Source organism: Taudactylus pleione, unplaced genomic scaffold (assembly GCF_031769625.1).
Source record: "Taudactylus pleione unplaced genomic scaffold, aTauple2 ptg001990l, whole genome shotgun sequence".
NCBI classification, from domain to species: Eukaryota; Metazoa; Chordata; class Amphibia; order Anura; family Myobatrachidae; genus Taudactylus; species Taudactylus pleione.
In genome coordinates this window covers 10,112,645-10,127,176 of record NW_028286386.1, presented here as the reverse complement: position 1 = coordinate 10,127,176, position 14,532 = coordinate 10,112,645, and positions in this window count along the sequence as shown.

The following is a 14,532-nucleotide window of genomic DNA, read 5'->3' as shown; positions in this document are numbered from 1 at the left end:
TGGGGGTTACAGCACCCTTTAACGGTCAAGCCAGTCGGCCCTTTACTTATGACACAGGGGCACGCTTGGCACTATTTTGTTGATGCACGTGCGGCTACTGCGCAGACAATTCACAAACACAGAAAATATTTTTTTTTTTTGTTTGGACTGGAGTGTACTTTGGGCTTACAGCACCCTTTAATGGTCAAGCCAGCCGGCCCTTTACTTAGGACACAGGCGCACGCTTGGCACTACTTTGTTGATGCACGTGCGGCTACTGCGCACACAATTCACAAACACAGAAAATATTTTTTTTTTTGGTTTGGACTGGAGTGTACTTTGGGGGTTACAGCACCCTTTAATGGTCAAGCCAGCCGGCCCTTTACTTATGACACAGGCGCACGCTTGGCACTACTTTGTTGATGCACGTGCGGCTAATGCGCACACAATTCACAAACACAGAAAATATATATTTTTTTGGTTTGGACTGGAGTGTACTTTGGGGGTTACAGCACCCTTTAACGGTCAAGCCAGCCGGCCCTTTACTTATGACACAGGCACACGCTTGGCACTACTTTGTTGATGCAAGTGCGGCTACTGCGCACACAATTCACAAACACAGAAAATAATTTTTTGTTTGGTTTGGACTGGAGTGTACTTTGGGGGTTACAGCACCCTTTAATGGTCAAGCCAGCCGGCCCTTTACTTATGACACAGGTGCACGCTTGCCATTACTTTGTTGATGCACGTGCGGCTACTGCGCACACAATTCACAAACACAGAAAATAATTTTTTTTATGGTTTGGACTGGAGTGTACTTTGTGGGTTACAGCACCCTTTAACGGTCAAGCCAGCTGGCCCTTTACTTATGACACAGGCGCACGCTTGCCATTACTTTGTTGATGCACGTGCGGCTACTGCGCACACAATTTACAAACACAGAAAATAATTTTTTTTTTGGTTTGGACTGGAGTGTACTTTGGGGGTTACAGCACCCTTTAACGGTCAAGCCAGCCGGCCCTTTACTTATGACACAGGCGCACGCTTGGCACTACTTTGTTGATGCAGGTGCGGCTACTGCACACACAATTCACAAACACAGAAAATAAATTTTTTTTGGTTTGGACTGGAGTGTACTTTGGGGGTTACAGCACCCTTTAACAGTCAAGCCAACCGGCCCTTTACTTATGACACAGGTGCACGCTTGACACTACTTTGTTGATGCACGTGCGGCTACTGCGCACACAATTCACAAACACAGAAAATATTTTTTTTTTTGGTTTGGACTGGAATGAACTTTGGGGGTTACAGCACCCTTTAACGGTCAAGCCAGTTGGCCCTTTACTTATGACAAAGGCGCACGCTTGGCACTACTTTGTTGATGCAAGTGCGGCTACTGCGCACACAATTCACAAACACAGAAAATATATATTTTTTTGGTTTGGACTGGAGTGTACTTTGGGGGTTACAGCACCCTTTAACGGTCAAGCCAGCCGGCCCTTTACTTATGACACAGGCACACGCTTGGTACTACTTTGATGATGCAAGTGCGGCTACTGCGCACACAATTCACAAACACAGAAAATATTTTTTTTTTTGGTTTGGACTGGAGTGTACTTTGGGGGTTACAGCACCCTTTAATGGTCAAGCCAGCCGGCCCTTTATTTATGACACAGGCGCACGCTTGACACTACTTTGTTGATGCAAGTGCGGCTACTGCGCACACAATTCACAAACACAGAAAATAATTTTTTTTTTGGTTTGGACTGGAGTGTACTTTGGGGGTTACAGCACCCTTTAACGGTCAAGCCAGCTGGCCCTTTACTTATGACACAGGCGCACGCTTGGCATTACTTTGTTGATGCACGTGCGGCTACTGCGCACACAATTCACAAACACAGAAAATATTTTTTTTTTTGGTTTGAACTGGAGTGTACTTTGGGGGTTACAGCACCCTTTAACGGTCAAGCCAGCCGGCCCTTTACTTATGACACAGGCACACGCTTGGCACTACTTTGTTGATGCACGTGCGGCTACTGCGCACACAATTCACAAACACAGAAAATATTTTTTTTTGGTTTGGACTGGAGTGTACTTTGGGGGTTACAGCACCCTTTAACGGTCAAGCCAGCCAGCCCTTTACTTATGACACAGGTGCACGCTTGGCACTACTTTGTTGATGCACGTGCGCCTACTGCGCACAGAATTCACAAACACAGAAAATATTTTTTTTTTGGTTTGGACTGGAGTGTACTTTGGGGGTTACAGCACCCTTTAACGGTCAAGCCAGCCGGCCCTTTACTTATGACACAGGCGCACGCTTGGCACTACTTTGTTGATGCACGTGCGGCTACTGCGCAGACAATTCACAAACACAGAAAATATTTTTTTTTTTGGTTTGGACTGGAGTGTACTTTGGGGGTTACAGCACCCTTTAATGGTCAAGCCAGCCGGCCCTTTACCTATTACACAGGCGCACGCTTGGCACTACTTTGTTGATGCACGTGCGGCTACTGCGCACACAATTCACAAACACAGAAAATATTTTTTTTTTGGTCTGGACTGGAGTGTACTTTGGGGGTTACAGCACCCTTTAACAGTCAAGCCAGCTGACCCTTTACTTATGACACAGGCGCACGCTTGGCACTACTTTGTTGATGCACGTGCGGCTACTGCGCACACAATTCACAAACATAGAAAATATATATTTTTTTGGTTTGGACTGGAGTGTACTTTGGGGGTTACAGCACCCTTTAACGGTCAAGTCAGCCGGCCCTTTACTTATGACACAGGCACACGCTTGGCACTACTTTGTTGATGCAAGTGCGGCTACTGCGCACACAATTCACAAACACAGAAAATAATTTTTTTTTTAGTTGGACTGGAGTGTACTTTGTGGGTTACAGCACCCTTTAACGGTCAAGCCAGCTGGCCCTTTACTTATGACACAGGCGCACGCTTGGCACTACTTTGTTGATGCACGTGCGGCTACTGCGCAGACAATTCACAAACACAGAAAATATTTTTTTTTTGGTTTGGACTGGAGTGTACTTTGGGGGTTACAGCACCCTTTAATGGTCAAGCCAGCCGGCCCTTTACCTATTACACAGGCGCACGCTTGGCACTACTTTGTTGATGCACGTGCGGCTACTGCGCACACAATTCACAAACACAGAAAATATATATTTTTTTTGACTGGACTGGAGTGTACTTTGGGGGTTACAGCACCCTTTAACGGTCAAGCCAGCTGGCCCTTTACTTATGACACAGGCGCACGCTTGGCACTACTTTGTTGATGCACGTGCGGCTACTGCGCACAGAATTCACAAACACAGAAAATATTTTTTTTTTTGGTTTGGACTGGAGTGTACTTTGTGGGTTACAGCACCCTTTAACGGTCAAGCCAGCCGGACCTTTACTTATGACACAGGCGCACGCTTGGCACTACTTTGTTGATGCACGTGCGGCTACTGCGCACACAATTTACAAACACAGAAAATTATTTTTTTTTTGGTTTGGACTGGAGTGTACTTTGGGGGTTACAGCACCCTTTAATGGTCAAGCCAGCCGGCCCTTTACTTATGACACAGGCGCACGCTTGGCACTACTTTGTTGATGCACGTGCCGCTACTGCACACACAATTCACAAACACAGAAAATAATTTTTTTTTGGTTTGGACTGGAGTGTACTTTGGGGGTTACAGCACCCTTTAACAGTCAAGCCAACCGGCCCTTTACTTATGACACAGGCGCACGCTTGGCACTACTTTGTTGATGCACGTGCAGCTACTGCGCACACAATTCACAAACACAGAAAATATTTATTTTTTTGGTTTGGACTGGAATGAACTTTGGGGGTTACAGCACCCTTTAAGGGTCAAGCCAGTCGGCCCTTTACTTATGACACAGGGGCACGCTTGGCACTACTTTGTTGATGCACGTGCGGCTACTGCGCAGACAATTCACAAACACAGAAAATATTTTTTTTTTTGGTTTGGACTGGAGTGTACTTTGGGGCTTACAGCACCCTTTAATGGTCAAGCCAGCCGGCCCTTTACTTAGGACACAGGCGCACGCTTGGCACTACTTTGTTGATGCACGTGCGGCTACTGCGCACACAATTCACAAACACAGAAAATATTTTTTTTTTTATTTTGGACTGGAGTGTACTTTGGGGGTTACAGCACCCTTTAATGGTCAAGCCAGCCGGCCCTTTACTTATGACACAGGCGCACGCTTGCCATTACTTTGTTGATGCACGTGCGGCTACTGCGCACACAATTCACAAACACAGAAAATAATTTTTTTTTTGGTTTGGACTGGAGTGTACTTTGTGGGTTACAGCACCCTTTAACGGTCAAGCCAGCTGGCCCTTTACTTATGACACAGGCGCACGCTTGCCATTACTTTGTTGATGCACGTGCGGCTACTGCGCACACAATTTACAAACACAGAAAATAATTTTTTTTTTGGTTTGGACTGGAGTGTACTTTGGGGGTTACAGCACCCTTTAACGGTCAAGCCAGCCGGCCCTTTACTTATGACACAGGCGCACGCTTGGCACTACTTTGTTGATGCAGGTTCGGCTACTGCACACACAATTCACAAACACAGAAAATAATTTTTTTTTGGTTTGGACTGGAGTGTACTTTGGGGGTTACAGCACTCTTTAACAGTCAAGCCAACCGGCCCTTTACTTATGACACAGGCGCACGCTTGGCACTACTTTGTTGATGCACGTGCAGCTACTGCGCACACAATTCACAAACACAGAAAATATTTTTTTTTTTGGTTTGGACTGGATTGAACTTTGGGGGTTACAGCACCCTTTAACGGTCAAGCCAGTCGGCCCTTTACTTATGACACAGGGGCACGCTTGGCACTACTTTGTTGATGCACGTGCGGCTACTGCGCAGACAATTCACAAACACAGAAAATATTTTTTTTTTTGGTTTGGACTGGAGTGTACTTTGGGGGTTACAGCACCCTTTAATGGTCAAGGCAGCCGGCCCTTTACTTAGGACACAGGCGCACGCTTGGCACTACTTTGTTGATGCACGTGCGGCTACTGCGCACACAATTCACAAACACAGAAAATATATATTTTTTTGGTTTGGACTGGAGTGTACTTTGGGGGTTACAGCACCTTTTAACGTTCAAGCCAGCCGGCCCTTTACTTATGACACAGGCACACGCTTGGCACTACTTTGTTGATGCAAGTGCGGCTACTGCGCACACAATTCACAAACACAGAAAATAATTTTTTTTTTGGTTTGGACTGGAGTGTACTTTGGGGGTTACAGCACCCTTTAACGGTCAAGCCAGACGGCCCTTTACTTATGACACAGGCGCACGCTTGGCACTACTTTGTTGATGCACGTGCGGCTACTGCACACACAATTCACAAACACAGAAAATAATTTTTTTTTGGTTTGGACTGGAGTGTACTTTGGGGGTTACAGCACCCTTTAACGGTCAAGCCAGCCGGCCCTTTACTTATGACACAGGCACACGCTTGGCACTACTTTGTTGATGCAAGTGCGGCTACTGCGCACACAATTCACAAACACAGAAAATAATTTTTTTTTTGGTTTGGACTGGAGTGTACTTTGGGGGTTACAGCACCCTTTAATGGTCAAGCCAGCCGGCCCTTTACTTATGACACAGGCGCACGCTTGCCATTACTTTGTTGATGCACGTGCGGCTACTGCGCACACAATTCACAAACACAGAAAATAATTTTTTTTTTGGTTTGGACTGGAGTGTACTTTGGGGGTTACAGCACCCTATAACGGTCAAGCCAGCTGGCCCTTTACTTATGACACAGGCGCACGCTTGCCATTACTTTGTTGATGCACGTGCGGCTACTGCGCACACAATTTATAAACACAGAAAATATTTTTTTTTTTGGTTTGGACTGGAGTGTACTTTGGGGGTTACAGCACCCTTTAATGGTCAAGCCAGCCGGCCCTTTACTTATGACACAGGCGCACGCTTGGCACTACTTTGTTGATGCAGGTGCGGCTACTGCACACACAATTCACAAACACAGAAAATAATTTTTTTTTGGTTTGGACTGGAGTGTACTTTGGGGGTTACAGCACCCTTTAACAGTCAAGCCAACCGGCCCTTTACTTATGACACAGGCGCACGCTTGGCACTACTTTGTTGATGCACGTGCGGCTAATGCGCACACAATTCACAAACACAGAAAATATTTTTTTTTTTGGTTTGGACTGGAATGAACTTTGGGGGTTACAGCACCCTTTAACGGTCAAGCCAGTCGGCCCTTTACTTATGACACAGGGGCACGCTTGGCACTACTTTGTTGATGCACGTGCGGCTACTGCGCAGACAATTCACAAACACAGAAAATATATATTTTTTTGGTTTGGACTGGAGTGTACTTTGGGGGTTACAGCACCCTTTAATGGTCAAGCCAGCCGGCCCTTTACTTAGGACACAGGCGCACGCTTGGCACTACTTTGTTGATGCACGTGCGGCTACTGCGCACACAATTCACAAACACAGAAAATATATATTTTTTTGGTTTGGACTGGAGTGTACTTTGGGGGTTACAGCACCTTTTAACGTTCAAGCCAGCCGGCCCTTTACTTATGACACAGGCACACGCTTGGCACTACTTTGTTGATGCAAGTGGGGCTACTGCGCACACAATTCACAAACACAGAAAATATTTTTTTTTTTGGTTTGGACTGGAGTGTACTTTGGGGGTTACAGCACCCTTTAATGGTCAAGCCAGCCGGCCCTTTACTTATGACACAGGCGCACGCTTGCCATTACTTTGTTGATGCACGTGCGGCTACTGCGCACACAATTCACAAACACAGAAAATAAATTTTTTTTTGGTTTGGACTGGAGTGTACTTTGTGGGTTACAGCACCCTTTAACGGTCAAGCCAGCTGGCCCTTTACTTATGACACAGGCGCACGCTTGGCACTACTTTGTTGATGCACGTGCGGCTACTGCGCACACAATTCACAAACACAGAAAATAATTTTTTTTTTGGTTTGGACTGGAGTGTACTTTGGGGGTTACAGCACCCTTTAACGGTCAAGCCAGCCGGCCCTTTACTTATGACACAGGCGCACGCTTGGCACTACTTTGTTGATGCAGGTGCGGCTACTGCACACACAATTCACAAACACAGAAAATAATTTTTTTTTAGTTTGGACTGGAGTGTACTTTGGGGGTAACAGCACCCTTTAACAGTCAAGCCAACCGGCCCTTTACTTATGACACAGGCGAACGCTTGGCACTACTTTGTTGATGCACATGCGACTACTGCGCACACAATTCACAAACACAGAAAATATTTTTTTTTTGGTTTGGACTGGAATGAACTTTGGGGGTTACAGCACCCTTTAATGGTCAAGCCAGTCGGCCCTTTACTTATGACACAGGGGCACGCTTGGCACTACTTTGTTGATGCACGTGCGGCTACTGCGCAGACAATTCACAAACACAGAAAATATTTTTTTTTTTGGTTTGGACTGGAGTGTACTTTGGGGGTTACAGCACCCTTTAATGGTCAAGCCAGCCGGCCCTTTACTTAGGACACAGGCGCACGCTTGGCACTACTTTGTTGATGCACGTGCGGCTACTGCGCACACAATTCACAAACACAGAAAATATATATTTTTTTGGTTTGGACTGGAGTGTACTTTGGGGGTTACAGCACCCTTTAATGGTCAAGCCAGCCGGCCCTTTACTTATGACACAGGCACACGCTTGGCACTACTTTGTTGATGCAAGTGCGGCTACTGCGCACACAATTCACAAACACAGAAAATAATTTTTTTTTTGGTTTGGACTGGAGTGTACTTTGGGGGTTACAGCACCCTTTAATGGTCAAGCCAGCCGGCCCTTTACTTATGACACAGGCGCACGCTTGCCATTACTTTGTTGATGCACGTGCGGCTACTGCGCACACAATTCACAAACACAGAAAATAATTTTTTTTTTGGTTTGGACTGGAGTGTACTTTGTAGGTTACAGCACCCTTTAACGGTCAAGCCAGCTGGCCCTTTACTTATGACACAGGCGCACGCTTGGCACTACTTTGTTGATGCACGTGCGGCTACTGCGCACACAATTCACAAACACAGAAAATATTTTTTTTTTTGGTTTGGACTGGAGTGTACTTTGGGGGTTACAGCACCCTTTAACAGTCAAGCCAGCCGGCCCTTTACTTATGACACAGGCGCACGCTTGGCACTAATTTGTTGATGCACGTGCGGCTACTGCGCACACAATTCACAAACACAGAAAATAATTTTTTTTTTGGTTTGGACTGGAGTGTACTTTGGGGGTTACAGCACCCTTTAACGGTCAAGCCAGCTGGCCCTTTACTTATGACACAGGCGCACGCTTGGCACTACTTTGTTGACGCACATGCGGCTACTGCGCACACAATTCACAAACACAGAAAATAATTGTTTTTTTGGTTTGGACTTTAGTGTACTTTGGGGGTTACAGCACCCTTTAACGGTCAAGCCAGCCGGCCCTTTACTTATGACACAGGCGCACGCTTGGCACAACTTTGTTGATGCACGTGCGGCTAGTGCGCAGACAATTCACAAACACAGAAAATATTTTTTTTTTTGGTTTGGACTGGAGTGTACTTTGGGGGTTACAGCACCCTTTAATGGTCAAGCCAGCCGGACCTTTACTTATGACACAGGCGCACGCTTGGCACTACTTTGTTGATGCACGTGCGGCTACTGCGCACACAATTCACAAACACAGAAAATATTTTTTTTTTTGGTCTGGACGGGAGTGTACTTTGGGGGTTACAGCACCCTTTAATGGTCAAGCCAGCCGGCCCTTTACTTATGACACAGGCGCACGCTTGGCACAACTTTGTTGATGCACGTGCGGCTACTGCGCACACAATTCACAAACACAGAAAATAATTTTTTTTTGGTTTGGACTGGAGTGTACTTTGGGGGTTACAGCACCCTTTAACAGTCAAGCCAGCCGGCCCTTTACTTATGACACAGGCGCACGCTTGGCACTACTTTGTTGAGGCACGTGCGGCTACTGCGCACACAATTCACAAACACAGAAAATAATTTTTTTTTTGGTTTGGACTGGAGTGTACTTTGGGGGTTACAGCACCCTTTAACGGTCAAGCCAGCCGGCCCTTTACTTATGACACAGGCGCACGCTTGGCACTACTTTGTTGATGCACGTGCGGCTACTGCGCAGACAATTCACAAACACAGAAAATATATATTTGTTTGGTTTGGACTGGAGTGTACTTTGGGGGTTACAGCACCCTTTAACGGTCAAGCCAGCCGGCCCTTTACTTATGACACAGGCACACGCTTGGCACTACTTTGATGATGCAAGGGCGGCTACTGCGCACACAATTCACAAACACAGAAAATAATTTTTTTTTTGGTTTGGACTGGAGTGTACTTTGGGGGTTACAGCACCCTTTAATGGTCAAGCCAGCCGGCCCTTTACTTATGACACAGGCGCACGCTTGGCACTACTTTGTTGATGCAGGTGCGGCTACTGCACACACAATTCACAAACACAGAAAATAATTTTTTTTTAGTTTGGACTGGAGTGTACTTTGGGGGTAACAGCACCCTTTAACAGTCAAGCCAACCGGCCCTTTACTTATGACACAGGCGCACGCTTGGCACTACTTTGTTGATGCACGTGCGACTACTGCGCACACAATTCACAAACACAGAAAATATTTTTTTTTTGGTTTGGACTGGAATGAACTTTGGGGGTTACAGCACCCTTTAATGGTCAAGCCAGTCGGCCCTTTACTTATGACACAGGGGCACGCTTGGCACTACTTTGTTGATGCACGTGCGGCTACTGCGCAGACAATTCACAAACACAGAAAATATTTTTTTTTTTGGTTTGGACTGGAGTTTACTTTGGGGGTTACAGCACCCTTTAATGGTCAAGCCAGCCGGCCTTTACTTAGGACACAGGCGCACGCTTGGCACTACTTTGTTGATGCACGTGCGGCTACTGCGCACACAATTCACAAACACAGAAAATATATATTTTTTTGGTTTGGACTGGAGTGTACTTTGGGGGTTACAGCACCCTTTAATGGTCAAGCCAGCCGGCCCTTTACTTATGACACAGGCACACGCTTGGCACTACTTTGTTGATGCAAGTGCGGCTACTGCGCACACAATTCACAAACACAGAAAATAATTTTTTTTTTGGTTTGGACTGGAGTGTACTTTGGGGGTTACAGCACCCTTTAATGGTCAAGCCAGCCGGCCCTTTACTTATGACACAGGCGCACGCTTGCCAGTACTTTGTTGATGCACGTGCGGCTACTGCGCACACAATTCACAAACACAGAAAATAATTTTTTTTTTGGTTTGGACTGGAGTGTACTTTGTGGGTTACAGCACCCTTTAACGGTCAAGCCAGCCGGCCCTTTACTTATGACACAGGCGCACGCTTGGCACTACTTTGTTGATGCACGTGCGGCTACTGCGCAGACAATTCACAAACACAGAAAATATATATTTGTTTGGTTTGGACTGGAGTGTACTTTGGGGGTTACAGCACCCTTTAACGGTCAAGCCAGCCGGCCCTTTACTTATGACACAGGCACACGCTTGGCACTACTTTGATGATGCAAGGGCGGCTACTGCGCACACAATTCACAAACACAGAAAATAATTTTTTTTTTGGTTTGGACTGGAGTGTACTTTGGGGGTTACAGCACCCTTTAATGGTCAAGCCAGCCGGCCCTTTACTTATGACACAGGCGCACGCTTGGCACTACTTTGTTGATGCAGGTGCGGCTACTGCACACACAATTCACAAACACAGAAAATAATTTTTTTTTAGTTTGGACTGGAGTGTACTTTGGGGGTAACAGCACCCTTTAACAGTCAAGCCAACCGGCCCTTTACTTATGACACAGGCGCACGCTTGGCACTACTTTGTTGATGCACGTGCGACTACTGCGCACACAATTCACAAACACAGAAAATATTTTTTTTTTGGTTTGGACTGGAATGAACTTTGGGGGTTACAGCACCCTTTAATGGTCAAGCCAGTCGGCCCTTTACTTATGACACAGGGGCACGCTTGGCACTACTTTGTTGATGCACGTGCGGCTACTGCGCAGACAATTCACAAACACAGAAAATATTTTTTTTTTTGGTTTGGACTGGAGTTTACTTTGGGGGTTACAGCACCCTTTAATGGTCAAGCCAGCCGGCCCTTTACTTAGGACACAGGCGCACGCTTGGCACTACTTTGTTGATGCACGTGCGGCTACTGCGCACACAATTCACAAACACAGAAAATATATATTTTTTTGGTTTGGACTGGAGTGTACTTTGGGGGTTACAGCACCCTTTAATGGTCAAGCCAGCCGGCCCTTTACTTATGACACAGGCACACGCTTGGCACTACTTTGTTGATGCAAGTGCGGCTACTGCGCACACAATTCACAAACACAGAAAATAATTTTTTTTTTGGTTTGGACTGGAGTGTACTTTGGGGGTTACAGCACCCTTTAATGGTCAAGCCAGCCGGCCCTTTACTTATGACACAGGCGCACGCTTGCCAGTACTTTGTTGATGCACGTGCGGCTACTGCGCACACAATTCACAAACACAGAAAATAATTTTTTTTTTGGTTTGGACTGGAGTGTACTTTGTGGGTTACAGCACCCTTTAACGGTCAAGCCAGCTGGCCCTTTACTTATGACACAGGCGCACGCTTGGCACTACTTTGTTGATGCACGTGCGGCTACTGCGCACACAATTCACAAACACAGAAAATATATTTTTTTTTGGTTTGGACTGGAGTGTACTTTGGGGGTTACAGCACCCTTTAACAGTCAAGCCAGCCGGCCCTTTACTTATGACACAGGCGCACGCTTGGCACTACTTTGTTGATGCACGTGCGGCTACTGCGCACACAATTCACAAACACAGAAAATAATTTTTTTTTTGGTTTGGACTGGAGTGTACTTTGGGGGTTACAGCACCCTTTAACGGTCAAGCCAGCTGGCCCTTTACTTATGACACAGGCGCACGCTTGGCACTTCTTTGTTGACGCACATGCGGCTACTGCGCACACAATTCACAAACACAGAAAATAATTCTTTTTTTGGTTTGGACTGGAGTGTACTTTGGGGGTTACAGCACCCTTTAACGGTCAAGCCAGCCGGCCCTTTACTTATGACACAGGCGCACGCTTGGCACTACTTTGTTGATGCACGTGCGGCTAGTGTGCAGACAATTCACAAACACAGAAAATATTTTTTTTTTGGTTTGGACTGGAGTGTACTTTGGGGGTTACAGCACCCTTTAAAGGACAAGCCAGCCGGACCTTTACTTATGACACAGGTGCACGCTTGGCACTACTTTGTTGATGCACGTGCGGCTACTGCGCACACAATTCACAAACACAGAAAATATTTTTTTTTTTGGTTTGGACTGGAGTGTACTTTGGGGGTTACAGCACCCTTTAATGGTCAAGCCAGCTGGCCCTTTACTTATGACACAGGCGCACGCTTGGCACAACTTTGTTGATGCACGTGCGGCTACTGCGCACACAATTCACAAACACAGAAAATAATTTTTTTTTGGTTTGGACTGGAGTGTACTTTGGGGGTTACAGCACCCTTTAACAGTCAAGCCAGCCGGCCCTTTACTTATGACACAGGCGCACGCTTGGCACTACTTTGTTGATGCACGTGCGGCTACTGCGCAGACAATTCACAAACACAGAAAATATATATTTTTTTGGTTTGGACTGGAGTGTACTTTGGGGGTTACAGCACCCTTTAACGGTCAAGCCAGCCGGCCCTTTACTTATGACACAGGCACACGCTTGGCACTACTTTGATGATGCAAGGGCGGCTACTGCGCACACAATTCACAAACACAGAAAATAATTTTTTTTTTGGTTTGGACTGGAGTGTACTTTGGGGGTTACAGCACCCTTTAATGGTCAAGCCAGCCGGCACTTTACTTATGACACAGGCGCACGCTTGGCACTACTTTGTTGATGCACGTGCGGCTACTGCGCACACAATTCACAAACACAGAAAATAATTTTTTTTTGGTTTGGACTGGAGTGTACTTTGGGGGTTACAGCACCCTTTAACGGTCAAGCCAGCTGGCCCTTTACTTATGACACAGGCGCACGCTTGGCACTACTTTGTTGACGCACATGCGGCTACTGCGCACACAATTCACAAACACAGAAAATAATTCTTTTTTTGGTTTGGACTGGAGTGTACTTTGGGGGTTACAGCACCCTTTAACGGTCAAGCCAGCCGGCCCTTTACTTATGACACAGGCGCACGCTTGGCACTACTTTGTTGATGCACGTGCGGCTACTGCGCACACAATTCACAAACACAGAAAATATTTTTTTTTTTGGTCTGGACGGGAGTGTACTTTGGGGGTTACAGCACCCTTTAACGGTCAAGCAAGCCGGCCCTTTACTTATGGCACAGGCGCACGCTTGGCACTACTTTGTTGATGCACGTGTGGCTACTGCGCACACAATTCACAAACACAGAAAATATATATTTTTTTGGTTTGGACTGGAGTGTACTTTGGGGGTTACATCACCCTTTAATGGTCAAGCCAGCCGGCCCTTTACTTATGACACAGGCACACGCTTGGCACTACTTTGTTGATGCACGTGCGGCTACTGCGCACACAATTCACAAACACAAAAAAATAATTTTTTTTTTGGTTTGGACTGGAGTGTACTTTGGGGGTTACAGCACCCTTTAAAGGACAAGCCAGCCGGACCTTTACTTATGACACAGGCGCACGCTTGGCACTACTTTGTTGATGCACGTGCGGCTACTGCGCACACAATTCACAAACACAGAAAATATTTTTTTTTTTGGTTTGGACTGGAGTGTACTTTGGGGGTTACAGCACCCTTTAATGGTCAAGCCAGCCAGCCCTTTACTTATGACACAGGCGCACGCTTGGCACAACTTTGTTGATGCACGTGCGGCTACTGCGCACACAATTCACAAACACAGAAAATAATTTTTTTTTGGTTTGGACTGGAGTGTACTTTGGGGGTTACAGCACCCTTTAACAGTCAAGCCAGCCGGCCCTTTACTTATGACACAGGCGCACGCTTGGCACTACTTTGTTGAGGCACGTGCGGCTACTGCGCACACAATTCACAAACACAGAAAATAATTTTTTTTTTGGTTTGGACTGGAGTGTACTTTGGGGGTTACAGCACCCTTTAACGGTCAAGCCAGCCGGCCCTTTACTTATGACACAGGCGCACGCTTGGCACTACTTTGTTGATGCACGTGCGGCTACTGCGCAGACAATTCACAAACACAGAAAATATATATTTTTTTGGTTTGGACTGGAGTGTACTTTGGGGGTTACAGCACCCATTAACGGTCAAGCCAGCCGGCCCTTTACTTATGACACAGGCACACGCTTGGCACTACTTTGATGATGCAAGGGCGGCTAGTGCGCACACAATTCACAAACACAGAAAATATTTTTTTTTTTGGTTTGGACTGGAGTG